General features: G+C 37.7%; 1 long non-coding RNA gene across 1 annotated transcript in view; it reads right to left on the bottom strand.

Annotated features, from left to right (window-relative positions):
* The window catches only part of LOC144365513 (uncharacterized), a 93251-nt gene extending 74063 nt beyond the window's left edge, over positions 1-19188 (bottom strand). The window contains exons 1-2 of the long non-coding RNA XR_013424030.1: positions 18140-19188; positions 13516-13674 (exon numbers count right to left, since the gene is read on the bottom strand). This is a non-coding gene — a long non-coding RNA (uncharacterized LOC144365513). The remainder of the gene's footprint in view (positions 1-13515; positions 13675-18139) is intronic.
* Positions 19189-24773: the final 5585 nt, after the last annotated feature.

The raw sequence follows: 24773 nt of genomic DNA, 5'->3' as shown, positions 1-24773 counted from the left end.
TTTTTGGGGATTGGATCACTTCATTTAGCATTATCTGTTTTTGTTTGTTTGTTTGTTTGTTTATGGGAGATGTTGTTTGTTTATTTGAGGGGTTTTGTTTTTATTTTCTTATTCTTTAGTTTTTAGATTTGCCATTTGATATTGGGATTTGCTGTTATTCTGCTGTATTTATTCACTTGTTTTCTTACTCTTACTCTCCTCACATTTCCCTTTCATAGCAAAAGGTCTTGTTCCTTTTCTACTTCTTCACCTCCTCCTCATTATGGCGATCATACACAGACTTGCTTCCATTTTCTCTCCTCTCAACTTATGAATATTCCAACCTTCTTTTTACCTTCACATCCTAACTTCCTTACTCTTAATAAACCATATTTTAACATCCTTTTACTTCATGCAATCTATTCCATGGAGGAATAGAATAATCTTGTTTAGAAGAGGCCACATGTTAATAGCAGCTTCCCAAGAGTGAACCCAAACAGCAATTTAGCACTGGTAAATTGAGTCCATGAAGCTGAAAAGAGTGAAGAACTCTTCCACTTGAAACAAGTGGTCTGAGCTATTTGATAGGGAACCTGACGGATGCTGGTGGGGTTTTACACTGAGATCAATTATATTCAGACCAAATCTGATGATCCTCAAGTCATCTCTTCCAAGCCTAGAAAGGGTTGGTGGATAGGGTGACACATTCCACTCTCCTCCACCTGGTACATAGTCTGAGACTCCCAGAAATAGAGGGATATCAGAGCTGTTCAGCAAAGAAGGGATGAAACTCTTCAGTGAAACTCTACATACAGACTACCCTAACAAGTATTACTACTCTGGATCAGAGCAGAGAATAAACAAACTGTATAATAACTGGAAGTCTAGCAATGCAAACTCCCTACTTCAAAAACCTGACCAAGAACAATAGATTAGTGGACTGCTGAAGAACACTGTTAATAATTTTTTTTCTTGGGGCTGGGGTGTGGTTCAGAGGAAGAGCACTCGCCTAGCATGCATGAGGCACTGGGTTCAATCCTCAGCACCACATAAATATAAAATAAAGATATTGTGTCCACCTATAACTAAAAAAATAAATATTAAAAAAGAGCTGGTTAAAAATAATAATAATAATATTTTTCCTTAAGAAATATTAGTATAAGGCATTATTCTGAAGTGGCTTTAATTACTGGGGATTAGTATGTCATCTCAATATGGTGTTAGAGACTGGACATAGTAGAAAGTCCAACTTGAATGAAAATATTGACACTAAGACATTTGCCCAATGGAGAATGTATAATAAAGAAAAAGCATCTTATTACAAAGTCCCTCTATAAAAGTAGAAGAGAGAATCATCCCATAAAATGGGAAGAAACACAATATAAAAAGTCAAGGGAGCAAGCTACACCAAACAGCTCATAACACAACTGACCCCATTGATACCATAATGAAGGAAATTTCAGTAAAATAATTTAGAAAGTTGATGACTAAAATGTTCAATCAACTGAAAGAAGACTTAAAAATAAAATAAGAAAGAATATACAGGAAATGAAAGAACATTTCAATAAACAGATTCTGAAAAATAATGAAATGGAAGTTAGAGACTCGATAAATCAACCTGAAAATTCAGTTGAATCACCAACAGATGAGACCACTTTGAAGACAGATTCATAGATATCAAAGACAAAGTATATAATCTGGAAAATAAAGTCAACAATAAAGAAAAGATGATGAGGGGTTGGGGCTGTAGCTCAGCGGTAGAGTGCCTGCCTCGCACATGTGAGGCACTGGGTTCAATCCTCAGCACCACATAAAAATAAATAAATGAAGATATTGTGTCCATCTACAACTAAAAATAATCATGAGACATGACCAGAATATTCAAGAAACCTGTAATAATATAACAATTATAAGATCAAATCTAAGAGTCATTGACATAAATGAAGGCACCAAACTACAAACTAAAGAAATACACCAACTTTTCAATGAAATAATATCAGAAATTTTTTTAAACTTTAGGAATGAGACAGAAATTCAAATGCAAGATGTTTTTAGAACCCCAAATATACAATATCAGAAAAGATTCTATCCAAGTCATATTATAATTAAAATATCTAATATAAATAGCAAGGATATAATTCTGAAAGCCACAAGAAAAAAAAAACACAAATTACATTTAGAAGTCAGTTACCATTTGTATTGATTTTTTAGTTCAAACCTTAAAAACTAGGAGGACTTATAATTATATATACCATGCCCTGAAAGATAACAGGTGCCAACAAAACTTGCTATAGCAGCAAAATTATTCTTCAGAATTGATGATTAAATAAACTTTCCACGATAAGCAGAAACTAAAAAATTTACAACCAATAAGCCAGCACTATAAAACATACTCAATGACATAATTCATGCAGAAGAAATTTAACAAAATGAAAACCAGTATAGGGATGATTCTTGCTAGAAGAATTAAAGGAGAATTAAGCATCAGAAATAAATTAGAACAGAAGGAAATAAAAATTATCTCTCTACAATAACACTGAATGTGAATGGTCTAAACTTTCCAATTAAAAGAGAAATTGACAAAACAGATCAAAAAACAAGACCCAACCATATGTTGTTTACATGAAATCCACAGGATGAAGGTGGAAAGAAAAAAAAGATATACCATACAAATAAAGACCTAAAAAAAGCAAGAGTAGCTACTCTTATGTCTCACAAAGTAGAATTCAAGCCTAAATTAATCAGAAGAGACAAAGAAGGTCACTTCATACTTGTTCAGGAATCATCCAATAAGATATTATGACTGTAAATATTAATGACCCTATATTGGTGCATCTACATATATTATACAAACCTTTCTCAATATAAAGAATCAAGTAGACCCCAATACAATAATACCAGGTGATTTCAACATACCTCTCTCACCAATACACATGGCATTCAGACACAAACTCTTCAGAACTAAAAAGTAAATTGATCTAACAGATATTTATAAAATAGATCATACATCCATAACTGAATTTACTTTCTTCTCAGTTGCACATGGAAACTTCTCTAAATTAGACCATACATTAGTACACAAAGCAAGTCATAGCCAAAAAAAAAAAAAGATAATGCCTTGCTTCCTATCAGATAATATGGAATGAAATCATAAATCAATGCTAAGATAAAGACAGAAGTCATTTTAAAACCTGGAGATTAAATAATACACTTTCAAATGAGTATTGAGTCATGGAAGAAATAAAAAAAAGTAGAAACTAATGGGAACAGAGATATAACATATCAAAGTCTCCAGGACAGTATGAAAAAAGTTCCAAGAACAAAATTTATAGTATTGAGTGTCTACAATAAAAAAAGAGAAATATCACAATAATCTAATGTTACACTTCAAGCCCTACAAAAGGAAGAATGAACTAATTCTAAAATCAGCAGAATACAGGAAATAATTAAGATCAGAGCCAAAATTAATGAAATTTAAAATAAAAAATACATAAAGGATGAATGCAACAAAGAGTTGTTACTTTTAAAAGATAAATAAGACTGATAAACTTTTATCAGCTAAACTAACCACATAAAGAGAGATCCAAATCAACAAAATTAGAGATGAAAAAGGAGATATCAACACGGACACTTCTGAAATCCAGAGGATTATTAGAAAATATTTTGAAAACCTATACTCCAATAAATAATAAAACCTAGAAGATATTAACAAATTTCTAGATATATATGACCTATCAAAATTGAACCAAGAGAATATTAAAGTCTAAACAGACCAATATCAAATAATGAGATTGAAGCAGCAATTAAAATCCTTCCAACAAAGAAAAGTCCAGGACCAGATAGATTCTCAGTCAAGTTCTACCAAATGTTTAAAGAAGAAATAATGCCAATCTTCCTCAAGTTATCCCATTTAATAGAAAGGGAAGGAACACTCCGGAATTCATTCTACGAAGTCAATATAACTTTAATGTCAAAACCAGAAGACACATCAAGGAAAGAAAACTACAAAAATATCACAAAATTACATTTGGGATAAATATAGACACAAAAATCTTTAATAAAATATTAGCAAACTTCATTCAAAAACACATTAAGAAGATAGTACATCCTAGATGGTTTTCATCCCAGGGATAAAATGTTGCTTCAGCATATATAAACTAAATAAATATAATTCACAATATATATAGAATTATGGACAAAAATCACATGATCATTCCAATAGATGGACATAAAGCCTCTGACTAAATCAAGCACCCACTCAAATTTAAAATGCTTAAAGTAGGATAGAAGGAACTTACCTTAATATTATAAAGGGTATATATATGATAAACCCAAAGCTACTATCATACTGAATGGAGATAAACCCAAAGCTATCATCATACTGAATATCGACTCTCACCTCTCTTATTCATTATAGTCCTTGAAACTAGCCAGAGAAATCAGGCAAAAGAAATAAATAAAGAGGATACAAACAAGAAAAGAAGAAGTCAAATTATCTCTGTTGCTAATGACATGATCTGTATCTAAAAGACAAAAAAAAAAAAAAAAAAAAAAAAAACCTCCACCAGGAAACGTCTGGAGCTGGTAAATTCAGGAAAGTACAAAGATACAAGATCAATATATATAAATTAATCATTTTCCTATACTCCAAAATGAATCTGAGCAAGAAATCACAAAAACTATTTCATTCACAAAAACCTAAAAAAACAAACAAAAAAAATACCTGGGAATAAATGTAACCAAGGAGATGAAAGACCTCCATAATGAAAATTTAGACAACCAAAGAAAGACATTTTTTAAACTTTTTTTGTTGTTCTTTTTAGATATACATGACAGTAGAGTATATTTTGACATACTGTATATACATAGAGTATATCCTATTCTAATTAGGATACCATTCTTGTGGAAGAAATAAATTTAAGAAAACCTTAGACAATGAAAGACCTCCCATAGTTTTGGATAGGCAGAATTAATATTATCAGAATTGCCATACTACCAAAAGCATTACAAAGATTCAATGCAATCCCCATCAAAATGCCAATTACACTCTTCACAGAACTAGAAAAAAAATAGTCCTAAAATTCAAAAAGTTATTTGGAAGAAAAAAAGATCCAGAGTAACCAAAGCAATCTTGAGCAGAAGAGTAATGTTGAAGACATTACAATAGCAGATCTCAAATTATATTACAGAGCTATAGTAACAAAAACAGCAAGGCATTGGCATAAAAATAAACATGAAGACAAATGAAATAGAAGATACAGAGACAAATTCACATGGTCATCTGATATTCAACAAGGGTCCAAAAATATATGTTGGAGGAAAAGATAGTCTTTTTAACAAATAGTGCTAGGAAAATTGGATATGTAAAAGAACAAACTGGAACCCTATCTTTCACCCTGCATGAAAATTGACTCAATGTAGATCAAAAAGCTAGGAATTAGACCAGAAACTCTGCAACTGATTTAAGAAAATGTAGGCCCAATACTACATCCATTGGTACAGGAACCAACTTTCTCAATAAGACACTGAAAACTCAAGACATAAACCAGGAATCAATAATTGGGACAGCATTAAATTAAAAAGCTTTTGCACAGCAAAGTAAATAATAATGTAAAGAGAACCTCCAGAATGGGAGAAAATATTTGCCAACTATTCCTCTGACAGGGAATTAATACTAGAATGTATAAAGAACTCAAAAAACTTAACAAAAAACAAATAAACCAATCAACAAAATGGGCAAAAGAACTAAACAGACATTTCTCAAAAGAAGAAATACAAAGGACAAACAAATGTATGAAAAAATGTTCAACATCTCTAGCAATCAGGAAAATGCAATCAAAACTACACTGAGATTTCATCGCACTCCATTTAGAATGGCAATCATCAAGAACACAAATAATAATAAATACTGGTGAGGATATGGGGGAATGGTATACTCAGGTATTGTTAATGGGACTACAAATTAGTACAACCACTCTGAGAAGCAGAATGGAGAGTCCTTGAAAAACTAGGAATGGAACCACCCAGTTACCTCACTCCTTGGTAATTACTCAAAAGAACTAAAATCAGCAACTTCAGTGATAGCCACACCAATGTTTATAGCAGCATAATTCACCATGGCCAAATTATAGAACAAGCCCAGATTCCTGTCAACAGATGAATGGATAAAGAAAATATGCTATATATACACAATGGAGTTTTACAGAGCCATAAAGAAGAATGAAATTACGGCATTGGCCAGAAAACAAATGGAACTAGAGAACATCATGTTAAGTGAAAAAAAGCTAGTCTCATAAAGTCAAGAGTTCAAATATTTTTCTTTCGTATGTGCAGGTAGAGCAAAACAAGGGGAGAAAAGGGGGTGCATTATATGAAAATGGAAGGAAAATCAGTGCAATGGAGGAGAGAGATTGAGAAGGAGAGGAGAGGAACTGCAGAATGAGATTGACAAAATTATACTTTGTGCACAATGAATTCCACCTTTATGTACACTTATCAGGTATTAATTTATAAAAACAATAAATAGATGGAGGGAGGCCAATAGATGAAGGGGAATGGGGGAGGAATAAGGGGAGGGAATGAGGAGATACTGAGGACTGAAATGAAGCATATTATATTCCATGCATGTGTGATTATGTCAAAATGAACCCCATAATTATATATAGCTATAATTCACTAGTAAAAGCAAAAAGTCTCTCACTGGCTACTGATTATAGCAACCCAACTCTTCCCTCAAAGGTACCAGCCAGAATCCTGGCAGCACCATCAACTTGACATAAAACTACTACCACTTAAAAGGGAAGAGAGATGTTTAATCCTAGAATAAGATGTAAAAATCATTATAAATCATAGAGCATAGGCATAGAAAGGAAGCAAAATTAAGATGCCCATGCTCCTCTGTGACCACTGGGTCATTTAATAGTGCAGGCACTTAGTAGATTCTGAGTCCAAAGAATTCAATGTCAGTGTTCTCACTTACACCACAACACACCCATGTTCCCAGTCCGATCATGCCCAATGCAAGCTCTGTCTTTCGCACAAATGGCTGATCTTCATTTCTAATCTTCATTTCTAATCTTATCCTCAGATAACAAACCGCATAGTAGATCTGACAGTGCTCAAGAGTCATTCACATGAACAGCCTGCCTTGCCCAACCCAAGCTCGGGTGCTTTTCCTTCCCTGACCGTGAAGTTGTGTCCCTCTTTTCAGATACCACAAGTTTTGAACTAACCAAACGTTTATATTGTGGGTTATACAGGGGAGAGCCCTACCAGATTCCATGATGAGAAATGGGAGATAATGGGAGGGTTTCCCTTTTTCAGTCCTTTCTCTAGCAGTTGACTTTGAGTCACTGCCCAGACATTTTACTGCAACAAGAAGAGGTGGAGGGGTGTAGAGGAAGAACGGAGAAGGCAAGGAGGTGAACAAAACCCAGTGAAAATTTTGCGTGGTTGTCCAAACTCAGTGCCCTGTGGACAGAGCTAACTGGGAGTTAGGTCAGGCCTAGGACAGTTGGCACAGGGCTCAGAACCCCTTTTCAGGTCCAGTTTAGTTCTCTCTGCTTTTCATTACCACCAATTACCCAATTCTTTGTGGGGATTTTTCTCTCCTCAAAATGACCATGGAGTTGACAGGGCTGAAAGAGACTGGACAGAGTTCAAATACCATCTGTTATCTAGTTAAGACCATTAAACAGGAATAATAATAAGTTAGAGGACAAAGCTTTCTGTACCTGCCAAACCATAGCTCTGGGGGCAGGTAGATGAGCCTCCATTCCTTCCCCTCTCCCCTTTCCTTTAACTCCTTCCCTATTTCATCCCTCTTTTTTCTTCTCCACTGCCTCTCCTTCCCATCTATCTCTCAGCTGCTCTTGCTGTCTCCCTCCAAAAAGGACTCACATAAGTTATTCCTTTTTTAAAAAAAAAAATCCTCTCAGCCATTACCTGTATCTAGTTACTTTCCTATTGTCTCAAAATTTTTGAATGAATAGCATAAAAATGTTACCTGCATGTCTTTGCCATTCATTTACTTTCTAATCTCATGCCATCTGATTTTTATTAAATTCTATTTAAACATCACTGGCCAAATTTAGTCAGGAGTCTCTGTAGCTTTTAAAATTTTATTACTAATTTCCATATTGAAAGTCTTTTCCTTTAGATTCTAAAACATACCAATTACTCAGCATCTAGGTTTCTGCTTGGTTTTGACCACCTCTTATTTATTGGTGGTATACCTTCCTCTTCCCCTTACTATCAGTAGTTTTTCAAGGTCTGTCCCTAGCCTGGTGTCACTCCCATGTGGACCACAACTCATTATTACCCTCTCCTCAACTCTACATGTCCTTTTTAACAATCTTCTGACAATCCTACCTGCTCTCTAAGTGCTTATTCCAATAGAATTCACAGCTTCTCCCATCCCACATAGCCAAAGTTAATTTCACTCCTTTCAGCCGAACTATCATTCTCCCATTTACTAATTATTTCCTGTATCTTAAGCCTAAATATGAATAACTGCAAAGTCCTACAGATATCCCATCTGCAACACATTCTATTTTTACCCTTTTTTTCATTTCTTTCTATTTATTTATTTTTATGTGGTGCTGAGGATCGAATCCAGTGCCTCACATGGGCAAGGCAAGCGCTTCACCACTGAGCTGCAACCCCAGCCCCACTTTTGCCATTTCTATTAGCCTTCACACTAGTTCAGGACCTTGATATTTCTATCCCTCTTTTTCTAAATTTTCCTCCTTTCCCTAATGTCATTTCAGTATATCACAACTTTCCTACGCAGGCTTACATCTAAGAGGCTCTTGCCTGGCGAAGCTTTTGAAGCACTGGAGGCGTTTCTGAATCAAAAGCCCAGGTCCACTGGCAAAGGGTTCTACTTTAATTGGCCTGGGGTTGTGAGGGTCCAGGCACAGGTTTCTGTTATTTGGTGTTAGTGGTGGCTTTTATTCTCAGGTGATTCTAATGCACACTACAGTTCAGCCAAGAACCACTGTTAGCAAAATTAAAACTGGTTTTATTTTTCCATCTAGTTTAGCATTTTTTTATCTTGTTTCCTTCTTGTGAAACTTATTTTTTTGCTGTGAACTACCATTAATTTATTTTGGTTTAAACTTTTGTTTAATTGTATTGTTTATAAACTAACTTGAAACCTTTGTTTAATCCTCAGATCTTCAAGTCAAGCCCTGCCCCTTTTTTTTCCCTTCCAGCCATTTCTCACGTGTAATTTATTTGTGTAACTACATCATGATTTTATATAAGTAACCTTTCTGAGTCTAAAATTAAAAGATTAAATGACCTCAAGTTTTGTTTTTTTGTTTTTTTTACACAAAAAATTACTTACACTACTGGTGAATAATGCTTTTAGTATACTTTACCTAAATGCCTGATCTAAAGCAGGTTTAAATTCTATAATGGTTTTTGTAATTAGAATGATTCCTACATCAACACACCCTGTGAAGGTATCCATGAGAAGATTGCTGCCTTTCCCTTTTAATAGTTCACATGATTGTTCTTCGACTGCCTCCGCCCCATACCCATAATAGTACCTTTGTCTTTGGTTGAATTTCCTGCTATGTATTAGGCCCAAAATCAACCTTTTTTCTTCCTGCTGTTAAGGCCAACCACACTACTCAGGGATTACTTTTAAGGCCTTATGAGGAGTCTTTTGTCTCCTATCATTTTTTCCCCTCTACCAACTATGCCATCTGCCAGGATGAGTCAGGGACTCACTGACCATGTGGCTTCCTTCTGAAATACTGGGACATTCCTCTCTCCAGTGACCCTTCTGTTCGCAGGATATGCAATGGTTAGTTCCTAACCTCTGCAATTCTCATAATCCCCGGATCTGGAAGACAGGTGAATTACCGGAGTATCAGGGTCCTTTTAAACAGATCCTGTCATACCCTGGTTCTTGGATGACATTGGAAGGTGAGGAACAAAATATTGGTTGTTGTCTTAGCCCTTTTAACGTTCTTGGATTTAGTCTTCAAGTTTTGGTTGTTGAGCACCCAGCAGACTAGTTGCAACAGCCAATGGTTCACTGTTAAACTTGACCCTATTTTTCCTGGAGATAAAGGTTAGAGTTTTAGTCAGCTTTTTTCACTGCTGTGACTAAAAGACCTGACAGGAACAATTTTACAGGAGGAAAAGTTTATTTAAGGGCTCAGGTTTCAAAGGTCTCAGGCCATAGACAACTGGCTCCATTCCTCAGGACATGAGTGGAGGCTGAACATCATGGCAGAAGAGTGTGGTGGAAGGAAGCAGCTCACATGATGATCAGGAAGCAGAGAGAGAAAGAGAGAGACTCCAGTCACCACATACAAAATATATACCCCAAAGCCATGCCCGCAATGCCTGCCTCCTCCAACCACACCCTACCTGCTTCCAGTTACCACTAAATTATTCCCTATCAGGGAATTAATTCACTGATTGGCTTAAGACTCTCACAACCTGATCATTTCTTCTCTGAACCTTCTTGCATCGTCTCAGATGTGAGCTTTTGTGGGACAACTCACATCCAAACCAGAACAGTTAGTATCCGGTCCTTTACAGTGATCCCAATTCCCAATTGGTGAAGAAACCCCAGTTTCTATAAAATGGGTCTAGGTGTTTTGGAAAGCTACACTTAAGAGTACTTATCCTTCTCAGGACTCTGATCATAAATGCTTTAGAGATGAATCAAAACTGTGATGTCAAAGGACTTAGAACAGCGATGGTTAGAATTTTGACAAGAATTTAGCCACCAATGAGACAACTTAGCTATTTTAGTGTGTACAAGTGTTTCAGGATAACAATTATGCCAGGACCATCAGACTTCTGGTGAATTCAAACCTGTAAATGATTTTCCTTAATTATTGCCAGCTCAACCACACATATGGCTATTTCATAAGATTTACCCTTTACAAATTTTTATTCTTTTGACTTGTTCAGACCCTCTACAGCTTGCTTATATCTTTTGATTTTTGCCCTTATCTTACTCTTTATCAAGTCATAGGACAAAAATCTTATCATACAAAATCCTTTATTCTCCATAAACATTCCCTTTTTTCCCAGTCTTTTTAATCAAAACTATATCCCCTGTCTATAACTTTTTTATATATTTTTTTATTTCCTGGTTTCTTTCTACTTAGTTTTTTTCCTTAAATTTGTATTTTGATAATCATTTTTCACAAAATTGTGAAACTATTATTTTTCCCAATAAGGTAAAATATTTAATGCTTTTCCCAGTCTCTATCAGAACAGCTTTCCTTCCTTTTGTATTCTTACAGGATTACACATTACCCAAATATATTATTTTTGCAGATTTTAAGAATCCCAAAACATTTTGAATGTATATTTACCAGTCGACAGTTCAGGATTAAATGACATTTACTTTTTAACCATTTATCTCATTTATATTTATCCAACTTATTCATCCCTAATAATTGTGAATTTTGAAGACTTAGACAAGGCTAGTCTTTATTTAGCCATTTTTTGAATACCATGTGAATGTAACACATTTGTTACTTAAAGCTATAGCTTCATAAATTTAAATACACACACACACACACACACACACACACACGGCTAATCAACACACAATTGGCAATATCAAGCAGGTCATATCTACCTAAAAATTTTCCCAAGTTACAGGAACCTGAAAAAGCATTTGAGGCTTATGTTTTGTTTGATAAATGAGTCTTCATTCATTTTTAAGGCAATTTGTTACTATTTAAATAATAAACAAAAATATGCATGTAGACATACAAAATACACCTGCACATAAGCACATTTAAAATTGACAGAAACAAAGGCTTAATACCCATGAAAGCCCAAGAGATAAGATGGAAATAATGACCCAAGGTTCTGCCGGGTGTGATGTGGATGTTCTCTTGGACTTACTCAGTCCAGAGGCCAGGATTTCCTACTGGGAGACCCTGATTAAGCTTGTGCTTGAGATGGGTCACTGCCCACCTGGTCCCCTTGGGTGACTGGGAAAGTCCCTCTTTCAGTGCCCTTCCTTCCAACAATATAAACACTGGTTTTGACCCAGGGATCAAATCTTGTTTGGAAAATCTGGGGGCCTTTTGTATTACCCTGAGGTGGTGGTTGTGTTCAGACAGTCAGGAGTTACACCCTTTCTCTAACTTCCTATTCTTTCTCACTGCTTCTATCCAGGTCAGTAATAGCCTCTGGGGTCCTGCCTCAAACTCTTCTGACTTCCTTGGGTCAGGGTCAAATTAGATGAATGAGGTAAAAAAGTACCTAATAAATAAAATAAGGAAAGGAAGAGGAAAGAGAAAAATTTTGCTATTGCTGGGGGAAAAGAGTGAAGAAGGGATAAATAATAGAAACAAAATCCAAGATACCAACCAACAAACAAATGTAAGATCAAAACAAATCAAATCCATATAAAATCTTATCCCACCAAGTCAAGCCAGAGTTAAGTAATAAATGGGTGAAGAAGGGAGCAATTAAGAAGAATAAAATTATGACATTTGCCAGTGAATGGATGGAACTGGAAATCATCATGAGACGTGAAATAAGTCAGGCTCAGGAAGCCAAGGATCCAATGTTTTCTTCTATGTGGAAGCTAGAGCCAAGTAAGGAAAAAAGGAGCTGGGGTGTTGGATACTGTAAAGAGAGAGGGAAGATCTGTGAAACAGAAGATTGAGGGCCAGGTATGGAGTTTTAGCTGCTTTGAGCTTTGAATGCCAGCATCTCTCACTTTTTGGTATTAAGAGCTCTCGTCGCTACTCTCTTGGCAGCAGGAGCCCAAAGCCCTGGGGAGCTCCCTGGAACTCTTCCATAGGCACAAGAGCAGCTCCTGTCAACTCTGTTGTTCTCAATTGTTCTTCACCATCCCCTGGCTGCCAGCAGCTTCAGTGTTACCAACTCTTAGCATAACCATCTGAGCCTGCTCTACTCAAGATAGAAATCACAATTAGGCAAAATAAAATCCACCTGGAAGAGGTTTTATTAGGGACAAATGGGGGGAAGCAGCACACCAACTGTTCTGATGAGGGTCTGGGCTTATAGATGCAAACAGAGCAGACTCACACATGGTCCACACCCTGGCAACTAACTGCAGACTTTCTGCAGAGTCAAGAGTGGGGAGGCTCCTCACAGATGAGATTGGAGACAGTTGATGTGTCTACAGAGAGGTAGGGTCATTTAGAAAGGTTGTGGAGTGGGGTTATCTAGGATCCACATATGAGTGAAGCACCCCTGGCCAAGGTCAAAGTCTGAACGACTGTGGGGTGTCTGACATAGTTGCTACCTGCCACAAGGCATGAACGGGGCAGCCACAGGTATCAAAGATGGAAGAAAGAAAACCAATAAAGTACCTCTTGGGAAATATCAGACCCTTCAGTTCTTTCTCATTTCTCTCTCATTTTCTTTTCTACTCTGCTTAGAACCCTCTTTAAAATGACTTCCCTCCGGACTCACTTTACTTGGGGCAGATTCCTCCTGGTTCTAGAGAATGGCTTCCCTGATGCCCCTCCTTTGTGCTTGCTTAGCCCTTACACTTACCTCTGGTGCACTCACCTTAAGTACCTGCTGCCGGTTTTCCATGACACACGGTGAACTCCCCCTGCACAGGAACTCCAGCATTTCTCACCTCGGTGTCTCTAGGGGCGAGCAGGGTGCCCTTTTATCACTTGTCAGCACATTTATCAAGGCATTCATCAGGACCCGGTGTTCTGCCTAAGAGGAATTGTCTCAAATTACATTTTCTCCACCTCATTCCACCTGAAATGAATGTTTCTCCTTTTTTCCCCACACTGGTTCTTTTTATAGTCTTCTCACTAAACTTCCCACACTGGTCTGGTCCTACCCTATCTAACTTTAACCTTTCCAATTTTATTTTTCTTACACCTCTCTCCCATGGCTGCTGGATTCCCAAAGCTAGTCATCAATGTATAGTTCTCCTCGGACAGTAGACAGGACGACCCACTGAACCATAAAGGAGACTCGTTTTAACTGAGACCAAATATAAGAAAGCAGTGACCCATTGGGATTATTTATATCCATTCTGGAAGATTATCCTTAAATCTACTGTCCTGAGACATCAGAGAGTGGGTTCACAAAACCTGTCTCTACCTCTCTGTTTTGAAGCAAAGACTTTATTACTATTATTCAGCTCTGGCAAGGACAACAGATCAGAAAAGGATTGAAACTGAAAAGATAGTTTGTTACTCACTATTCTCAAGAGAAAGAGGCATGCCACAGCATGGGTGGGGACAAAAAGGGGAAGCACCAGTGTCAATCCAGAGGGAGAAAAAAACAGGAGGTATAGGTGAGAGCCATTAGTGCAGGTTTCCAAAGATGGAATGGAGGATGCAAGGTAGCAGCTAAGCAAAGTCGAGTGGCTAGTTTGAATAAAGTCAGTGGGTCGTGGGGTGTGGCAGCTGTCCTGAGGTGTCTGATACCTTTCCCTGGGATGATTAGATTAGAAAGAGAGTAGTCTGAAGTGTGTCTGATAAAGGAGAAGGTTGGAGGGTGTGGTCTTGGGATTGACTGGTTTGCATAGGAAAGATTCACTCAGAGGGGAGTCATTTTCGCTCTCTAAGAATTAGCTAATCCTGGGAGGACAGCCTCTTCCAGGTCAGCAAAGCCCAAGATATCAAAGCATCATGAAAGACAAGAAAGAGGAAGCAGTATTCATACCCTCCATTATACAAGAATCAGGACATGGAGTGTGGAACATGGCTGCAGGGAGGACCAAGGGTAGGGGACAAAAATAAAGATAATGCTACTAATAACATTGTGGGTTCCCTGGCTGTTTAGAAAGTTGATAAGAAAAATTCTCCAGCTATGGATTAAAAATATCCATGAAATTTCTGAGAAATCGGCTTCAAAAACATTTGCTTTAGATTTCTTTTTATATGAAGTGATAAATATACATTTTCCCCCCATGGAGAATATTTATGAAAACTTTTCTGGGAAACGTCTTTTCACTAAATATAAGGTCTCTGGAGACAGCTCGGGAATGCAGCCTCCTGAACGTACTGTCAATTGTGACTTGACAGCCTGAATTACCATATTTTTACATTGTAACTCACTTCCTTTAATGATATATATTTTCTACTAATGGTGTGAAAGGGATGGAAACTGGCAGTTTTAATGGTGTGTGATGTATGTGTTCCCTAACCATTAAAGGGGAGATTTTGCCTTGAACAAGATGCAGTTTTATCTGGGCTTTGCTGGGGCATGGGGTTCAGCATGACCCTTGGCAGGGGTGACTGTGGTAGTGACACAGAGTGTGAAGCCTGTGTTCTTCGTGCACAGCAGAGGTGACCGCACAGCCAGACGGATAATTTGGTAACTTTTGAACCCTTTACACACCCCTTCATCCTCCCTCCTGCTTCAGTTTTTCTTTCCTTTCTCTTTTATCTTTTTTCCCCTTTTCCTGGATGAGGCTCCTAGCCCCCTCAGCACTTACTGGAACTGATTGTCAATTCAAATGCCTCCACCGCAGGGTCATCCTGCTGGAGAAGAAGTGTGGCTGGCATGCACCTGCGTTTTGAAGAATATGAACTAGTGCTTATACAGTAGGAAGCCTCTGCATGCCCCCATCTGGCAGGTAAAGGGTGACCACCACACACTGCACTCTTCATTATTTTCTCTTTTGTCTTTCTAGACCTCTCCAACTCTACAGACCCAGTTGGTGGGAGGAAATGCAAACCTAGAGTAATGGGTGTTTGTTTTCCCGGGTTCCTTCTGTTCCCCTTTCCTGTCATCATACCCCTTTGTTACCCACCTCTCCTCGGGCTCTGAATGCCCTTCTACTAACAGAGACCAGAAAGGGATGCGCTGTTATAGTTATTTATACTTCACTATCTAAGCGTGCTCTCCCCAAGGCATTTCAAACCCTATTTCTGACTGCAAAGGACAATATTTAGGCTCTTCTCAAAGACATTTCAGACCTGGTCCTGCAGGTAAAGGAGGAATACTTGGGTAGGGTAGAAAGTGGGTCTTTTCTGGAGCCCAGACATCCCAAGAAATGAGCTGATTGCAGTCCACACAGAAGAAATCAAGGCCATGTCACTGTTTGGATGACTACTGGGAAGGAATCTGGGCTTCTAAGCTTGATAGGAATTTTGAGATGGAATATTTTGTTGTTGCAGCTTTCTGTGATGTGCTGTGTTGGCCCCTAACACAGATGTGGGTTGCACTGTGCCTTGAACCCCAGCAGCGCAGACTAAACAGACACTACTGTTCTCTGAATTTCAATCAGCTTTCCTTCCTTCCTTCCTTCCTTCCTTCCTTCCTTCCTTCCTTCCTTCCTTCCTTCCTTCCTTCCTTCCTTCCTTTCTTCCTTCCTTCCTTTCTTCTGGGCTTTGCACATGCTAGGCAAGGGCACTATTACTAACTTACTACCCCAGCCCTTTCCTCCACTTTTTTATGAATAAAATCTCCAAATCTTCCTTCAACCTTGTCAACCCTGACTATTATTTGCCTTCTAAATATGAGGACTATAAAAAAAATTTTTGAGACAAAAATTATCCAGGTGTTTTATATAAAATGCAAATACACACACATATAGATATAAATAGATCTAAAGAGATTTCTCAAGAGAAATCTGACTGCATAAAAACCAATAGAAAGACTTGTTTCTGATGAGCCTGACCCAGTATGTGCCGTGGACCTTAAGTGGAGAAGGAACCTCAGTTTTTTAATCAATTATGCAGGCATATGAGAGGTACAATAAAATAAAGGATATTTTAGAAGCTAGAATAAATAAATGGATACACTGTGCATCTGTATTTGTAAACTAAATATTGCTAAAAGTATCAAATATTCCAAAACAAATTTTAAGTTTCAATGTCATTATATTCTTAATTTTGTATCTTCAAACTTGAAAAATATAATTTCTAAAATTCATCTAAGAGAACAAAGCATATATCAATAATAAACAATAACAAAAAATACTATTTAATTTAAATGGAATAAGTAGTCCAAATTATGTACTTTAAAATAATAATTCAATATTGTGAAAAGACATCATGGGTCAATGAAGTTAAAGGTAGAAATATTAATAGTCCTGATAAATAACATTAGAGGAATAATATTAATATATTTTATTAATATGTTTTATTAATATAATTAAGATATTTTACATAAATTAAGAAATTAAATGTAAAACTCCAATCATGAAAATATATAGAGAGATATTCATATAATTGATAGTTTAGGCCACTTGGAAGTTTAGAGAAAAAAAATTGTCATTAAAAAAATATATATTGGACAAATATAATATAGAAGTGATTTATATTTTTAACACATAAAAGTTAATACAAGGGCTGGGGCTGAGGCTCAGTAATAGAGTGCTTGCCTAGCATGTGTGAGGCCCTGGGTTCAATCCTCAGCACCACATAAAAATAAATAAAAATAAAGGCATTGTATCTATCTACAACTAAATATATAAATATAAATGTATGTGTGTGTATGTGTGTGTGTGTATATATATATATATATATATATATATATATATATATATACATATATATATATTAAGTTAGTACAAGCCAGGTATGGTGGTTAGTAATCCTAACTACTCAGAAGGCTAAAGCAGGAGAATCATAAGAGATGTTATCTCAAAAGGCAGGGGAGGGCTGTGGATATAGCTCAAAGGTAGATCACTCATGAGTTCAATCACCAGTATCCAGAACAAAAAAAAGAAAAAAGTTAATGCAATTTGAAATGAATACTAAGACCCCTGTAGATAAACCAGAAGACAATAAGATAGTAAAATTATCAAGCATAAAAAACAACTTTTCCAGATATAAAAATAATGGAAATTAAACATTAAGGCACACAGTTTATATAGGTTAACAAAATAAAAGTCTAATGGTAATTTAAATTTCTAGTATCAAAAATATTGTCACCTACCTTGCATACAGTATTTTAAATTGACACAATTCTTTTGGAAAGTTACTTGACAACATGTTGCAGATTGTACTGTTTGACCTAACAATACTACTTTCATATAAAATAGGGGAAAACCTACAAACATGAAAATTGTTGTAGCAATGTTGTTTGAATAACCTAAGATAGAAGTAAAAAGTATCCAATGATAAAAGAATAACAAAACTGGTTATGGAACTGTGACAATGTTAAAACGTTTGCAATGTCTTTCATCCCCCTGCCACTGACATGTATTTCCTACCCTCAAATCAGGGTTGACCTTGATGACTAGTCAGCCAAGAGGGTAGAGCTGAGGAGTACTATGTGAAGGTCACAGAAGACAGTGCAGCTTTCTGCCTGGCTTGCTAGAATACTTGTGCTGGAGCCCTGAATGGATTTCATTTCTGTGACAAATACCTGTGAAAAACAAGTTAGAAGAAGAAAGACTTATTTTATTTACAGTTTCAGTTCACGATTGACTGACTCTGTTGCTTTAGGGCTGAGGTGAGGCAGAACATCATGGCAGAAGGGTGTGACAAAGGAAGACTGCTCATCTCCTGGCAGCTGGGAAGTAGAAAAAGAGAAAGGAAGAGGCCAGGGATAAGATAAACCCTTCTGAGGCATGTCCCTAGTGTCCTACTTCCTCCAAGTAGGTCAAAGTATTAATCCACCAAATGAATTAATCCACTGATGAAGTTAGAGTCTTCATGATCTGATCATTTTCTGACCTCTCACTTCTGGACATTGCTACATTGGTGACCAAGACTTTAAGTACATTAGCCTTTAGGGAATGTTCCAGATCCAAACCACAGCACTGAACCACAACAGAAGAAGCCCTAACATCCAGAGGCTGCCATGATGTGAGGAAGACCAAGAAGTGCTAGCACCCGGAGGCTGCCATGATATGAGGAAGACCAAATTGGCTCAAGAGAAGGGTCTATACTGAGATGCCCTGAGTCTACATAGAAATAGAGGTATGCCCAGTCAGTCCCCAGTTTCCCCAGCCTCCTCTGTTCCAGATCCAGCCACCATACGGCAGCAATTACATGAACTAAACCACCAGACAAGTTCTTCCCCAATCCCTGACATACAGACACTGTGAGAAATAATACAGGAATCATTATGCTTTATGTCACTAATTCTGAGTAGTTTATTGGGTGGCAATAGATGTTAATAACACGAATCTAGTGGAAAGAACAAGATATAGTCATTAAAAGGCTCAATTTAAAAGACTGTCTAGAAATATAGATTCTTTTTCATATTATTCAGCAAGGAAAAAAAAGACAGAAAAGAGTACATATATTTTGGTTGTAACTTAACAAATCCAAATTAAAAAGGAGTAACCACAACAGTAAGGGGTACATTAGGTTGGTAACCTGATTGGTGGAATTATTTTCTTAATGTCTAAATTTACAAACTGTAGTTCTAATGATTGTGCAATTAATTAATGAGATTTATCTATCCCTCAAAGAAGAAAAACTAAGTAACAGAGTTCCATTTTAAAGTAGTACATGAGCAAAAATTTTAAAAAATATAATAGAAGCACAAAGTTACTGTCAATCTACCCCTATCCCAAGAGTGATTAACCAGTGAGATCAAATCCCTATGGTTTGTATATTAAAATGTAAACGTTGTTTCTTGCACATTTACAGATTTTTAAAGGGAGCCCATAAATATTGCCCATGGCCAAAAATGTACTGCAGAAGTTCTTTTCATCTTATGGTTTTTATTTTATAAGACAGAAGTTATGTAGGTGTTTTGTATATAATGCAAACAGTTTGAAATGTCTAAATGAAAAAAATGTGTTTTTAGGGCTCTCTCTCCTCTCTCTCTCTCTCTCTCTCTCTCTCTCTCTCTCTCTCTCTCTCTCTCTCTCTCTCTCTCTCTCTCTCTCTCTCTCATTGACCCCCAAGTGCTGGGGTTCATTTAGAGAGATTCACTCACGGTATGCCACCTACAGATCTCTCCATCAGGAACACATGTGACTCCTTGTGACTCAGTGGCACATCAATTAAGGGACACACACACTCACTCACTAAACAATGATAGATAAGACTTGATAGTGGCAAATAAAACTACTATTAGTCAAAGGGACAGTAGGGAAACACATAGCAGTCACTGGCTTGTGGTATTTGATAAAATCAACCAGTTGATAAGGGTCAGCAAGGATTTTTAAGTCCCTCTTCAGGCTGTTAAGTTGCTCGGTAACCCATCTATCACCTTATGTGTTACCCTTGAAGAATGAAGGAGGCCTTGGAAATTGGATTGCTCAGCTTTCTGTTGTTATGACAGAATACCAGAGAAAATCAACTTAAAGGAAGAAAACTTATCTTGACTCATTGTTTCAGAGGTTTCAGTCCCATGGCCAGCTGGCTCCATTGCTCTGGGTATTTGGTGAGGTAGAACATCATGGCAGGGAGTGCATGGTGGAACAAAGCTGCTCAATTTCAAGGCAATCAGGAAACAGGGAGAGAAAGAGAAAAGGAGCAGGGGCAAAATTAAACCTTCAACGTGACCTACTTCTTCCAACTAGGCCCCCACTTCCTGAAGTTCACACCACATCCCAACAGCTCCACCACCTGGCAAACAAGCCTTTGGCACCCAGCCTTTGGGGGACATTTCAGATTCAAACCAGAACAGAGAGTGCCATTGGAGGCTACCAGATTACACAGACTCCTTCCTACTGGTATAAGTTGAGATCAGGGGCCTTGCTGTGAGGGTGAGAAAATTAAAGTGTTTTTCAGGTGAAAATAGTAGTTGTTGTAGCCATAAAATTCCCTCCAAAATTTGCTAAGCTTCTTATCTATTTACTTGCCTGTAGTCATTCTGTGTGCCAGATCTTATCAAGACACAATGTCTTTATGCCTAAGACTCTGATCTAAAGGGGAACAAACTTTTCCTCCCAAGGGCCACATAGTAAATATGCTAGGCTTTGTGGGCTAAAGGGCAAAAATCTATGGTATTATATAGGTGTTTACATAATAAGAAAGAAAACAAATGTCCACATTTTTTTCCCTACCTGTTTTTTAACTCAGGACCTTAGAAAAACAAGGAGGCATCCAGATACGCCCAGCAGATTCACCAGGTGCCAGTCCTGATCTGGTCTGCTATTTGTTGGCCTCTGCTCCATTCTCTTCCTGAGCATCTTAATAATGACCACCTTAGGGCCACCTGAAACAGTAGGCTGCAGAGAGAAAGCCACACTCAATCTGATCTCTGTTGCCATTTGTCTTTTACTGTGCTTATGGTGCTGTTTGCTAGGGGACTCTTAATAGAAGATGCTTGATAAAGCTTATCTTCTGGTAAAGTTGCCTCTCCAGAGTCACCACTAGCTGCTTCATTTTGCAGTGGAGAGGTAACTGGACTTTTCGACCCTGCTTGACCCCCAAGTGCTGAATTTTATGTCCATTTAGAATTCATGAGGCAACAGAAAGGTCTTCACACAGCAAAACGGTTCTCCCTTCCACCAGTGCCTACAGGCTGTTGACCCTGGCCAGAGTTCATCGGTTTTACATCAGTAGTGTCAAACAAACAGTCAACGTGTACCATATTGTGAAATTTTCCTAGCAGTACCCTGACCCTACAGATTGTCACTGGTCTGACTCCCAACAAACTCAGGAAGACAGTTTTACCAGATGTTTTGCCACCACCTAGCAAGATTCACAAGCTTTCTGGCCTGTGCTGTGTATTCCCACCTACTACCTGGTCACTGTAATGAATCTTAGGCCATGTTCTGTTGCTTGAAGCCTCCCTTTAGGTTCCAGATTCTATTCTGTGGTTATGGTGTTCTTAGCTTTGATCTTATGGTCCAAGATTATAGCATCAATTTCCATAATTTGAGACAGAAGAAAAGAAAAGTCAAAAAGGGACAGGACATTTTTCCAGATGCTTTTGAAAGAAAGCTCTAAGAGCTGCTGAAGGATGCTTTGGTTTGCATATCAGTGGCCAGAAGGTAGAAACATAGCCATAACTAACTAAAAGAAAGGCTAAATGAAATGCAGAAATCCCCAACCTCAGCAGACAAATGCATAGCCCAAAAATGAGGCTACAGATTACTTTGGAAATGAGAGTGGTAATGAGAGCTGACCGGCAGTCTCTGCCACAGAAAGGTACCAGGGTAATTCCCACTTTGAAGATGAGAACACTGAGGCTTGAAGAGGCTCAGTACTGCTTGAAAGGGCTGGGTTAAAGCCACAGTTCCAGCCTGGGCAGTCTCTGAGGTGGCCTACTGTCAACCAAGATTTAACAAGCTTTCATGTGGCCTTCACAACACAGCTTGAGGTACCCTCCACCTATGCAGCGGACAGCTTCTGCTAAAGGAAATGGCCGTGGGCTTTGTCTGCTACTTTGGGAATATTGCCATTGCTCATTAAATTTTTCAGACCTAAACTAAGGAAATAGAGAGAAAAAAAAGGAAGCTATGGCCCATCGATAAATGAATGGATAAACAAAATATGCTATATCCATATGATAGAATATTACTTATCCCTAAAAGAGAATAAAGCATCGATAGGTAGTACAACATGGATGAACATTAAAAATGCAATACCAAGTAAAAGAAGCCACAGGGAATCACGTCCTGTGGATGAAAAGCCCAGAATATACAAATCCATAGAAAACAGATAGTAGATCAGTGATTGCTAGAGGTTGTGAGATGGAGGAAAGGGAGTAACTGCTCATGGACACAGGATTTCATTTTAGGGTGATGGGAATATGCTAGAATTGACTGTGGTGATGGATGCACAACTCTAGGAATATACTAAAAAAAAAACACTTATTATACATTTTAATGGGAGAATTGTGAGATAGGTGAATCCTATCTCAATATAGCTCTTACCAAAATAAAAAGCGCAAGGTGACACTGAAACAAAACGTGAACCCAAGAGTTGATGTACAGTGAGCATTTCAATCACTATCAATCAAGCAGTGCAAATAAACATGCTATGGTAGAACCATACCATTGTGAGGAATGGCTGTGGTCGCCATGGTAAAAATAAAACAGAAGGAGAAGTATCAAAGACTCTATGACCATCAAGTGATTCAGCATGAAGGAACTTCTTTTTAAAGTTTCATGCTGGTTACAGACCTGATCAGCCATCCTTGACATATTTCATGATTCAACATGGGGACAAATATTTGCATTTACATTAAAGGTCATGTTAGAAAGAAGATTTTTCCTCCAGCTGTGTTGCCTTGTTCTGGCAAAAGATGGTACCAAGCATGCTCTTCCAATTAGTGTCTGGAAGGAATTACTCAGAATTCCACCTTTTGCAGAACCAGATACCCCAGGGATCAACTGATCTAGCTCCTCCTTATTACCGGTTCAGCAACTAAATAATCCTAGTGTCCCATAATTTTACCAAAGTGATAAATACACCAAGGGAAGACTTCTGCTCCTGGCCCCACCCTGACACCAATATACTTGAATTCCTACCAAGCTCAATCCCAAAATTTTTCAGTGGAAAAACCACAAAGTTAAGAGCCTCATGTTTAATATACAAACATATTGTTTTTTTCTTTTTGTAGTACTAGGAATTGAATCCAGGGATGCTCTTCCACTGAGTTAGTTATATCTCCAGTCCTTTTTATTTTTTATTTTGAGATATGGTCTCATTAAATTACTAAGTCTACCCTCAAACTTGCGATCCTCCTGTCACAGCCTCTGGAGTAGCTGGGATTACAGGCATGCTCCACAGCACCCAGCTACTATATAAATATTTTCGATACTCCATAGGAACAAAAATATGATTGTGAAACAAGGACAACAAAAATGTATGTGTGATTATTCATTCTGGCATCTATAAAGAAAGAATTTCTGCAAGCCAGGTGTTTTAGTCAGCTTTTCATTGCTGTAACAAACATACTGATAAAAACAGCTTAGAGGAGAGAAAGTCTATTTTGGCATAGAATTTCAGAGGTTCAGCCCTGAAATTCAGAGGGCAGAAGGGAAAGTGCACCTTCCAGGGCACACATGCAGTAACCCACCTCCTCCAGCCACACCCACCTGCCTACAGTTACCCCTAGTCAATCCATTCAAACTAGGATGGACTGATGAGGTTACAGTTCTCACAATCCAAATATCTTACCTCTGAACATTCCTGCATTAACATCAGAGTTTGCGGGGGGGGGGGGCTCATATTCAAAGCATAATTCCAAGTCGGCTCTTGGGCTGTCCTGCAGTGTAGACATTCTGTATCGGATGAAAGAGAAAATAAAGGAAAATTGCATTTTCGTGTGTCAAGAGATGGTTTTCAAGAACAGGAAAATGAAAGTGGAAGACAAAGATTTTAAGGCAGCCTCTGCTACCCTGGGAAATGATATTAAAACAGGAATGATAAGGGAAAGTATTTTCAGGATGGTGACTATGCAAAAAGAATTCTCTAACCTCTTTTCCATTTCAACAAGAAGTGGAATAAAAAAATGAAATGTCAGTAACACCCTTTTGGCCACTGTATTATAGTAATGCCTAGTACTCTATAATGGAAATACCACTGTGTACATCCTATTTTGAGTTTTAGTGATATTGCAAGGCAGGGAAGTGGAAAAAACATTGGCTTTAGAGTCTGGGCTCTGAGGAGACCTGGACCCTCAAAGTCTGTTTGCTCCTCTGTTGGTTGGAGATCATCATTCCTGCCAGTAGTCAGAGCCTTCCAGGGAAATCCAACCAATGGGTATACGCAGGGAAAATAACTTATTTTAAGGAGTTGGCTCATGGGATTGTTGTGGTTGGCAAGCCTGTGATTTGTGGGGCAGTCTGGCTAGCTGGAAATTCAGGTAAGAGCTGTGGTTGAAGTTTTAAGTACAAATTCTTCAGGACAGTACGGTTAAACACACTTAGGCTGGGTGGAAGTCTTTTTTTCTTTTTCTTTGTTCAGGTGATTATACCCAAGTTTGCT

The sequence above is a fragment of the Ictidomys tridecemlineatus genome, chromosome 7 (assembly GCF_052094955.1).
Source record: "Ictidomys tridecemlineatus isolate mIctTri1 chromosome 7, mIctTri1.hap1, whole genome shotgun sequence".
Taxonomy (NCBI): Eukaryota; Metazoa; Chordata; class Mammalia; order Rodentia; family Sciuridae; genus Ictidomys; species Ictidomys tridecemlineatus.
Note: the sequence above shows the minus strand (reverse complement) of the source record. Positions and strands in the feature narration are given on the sequence as shown.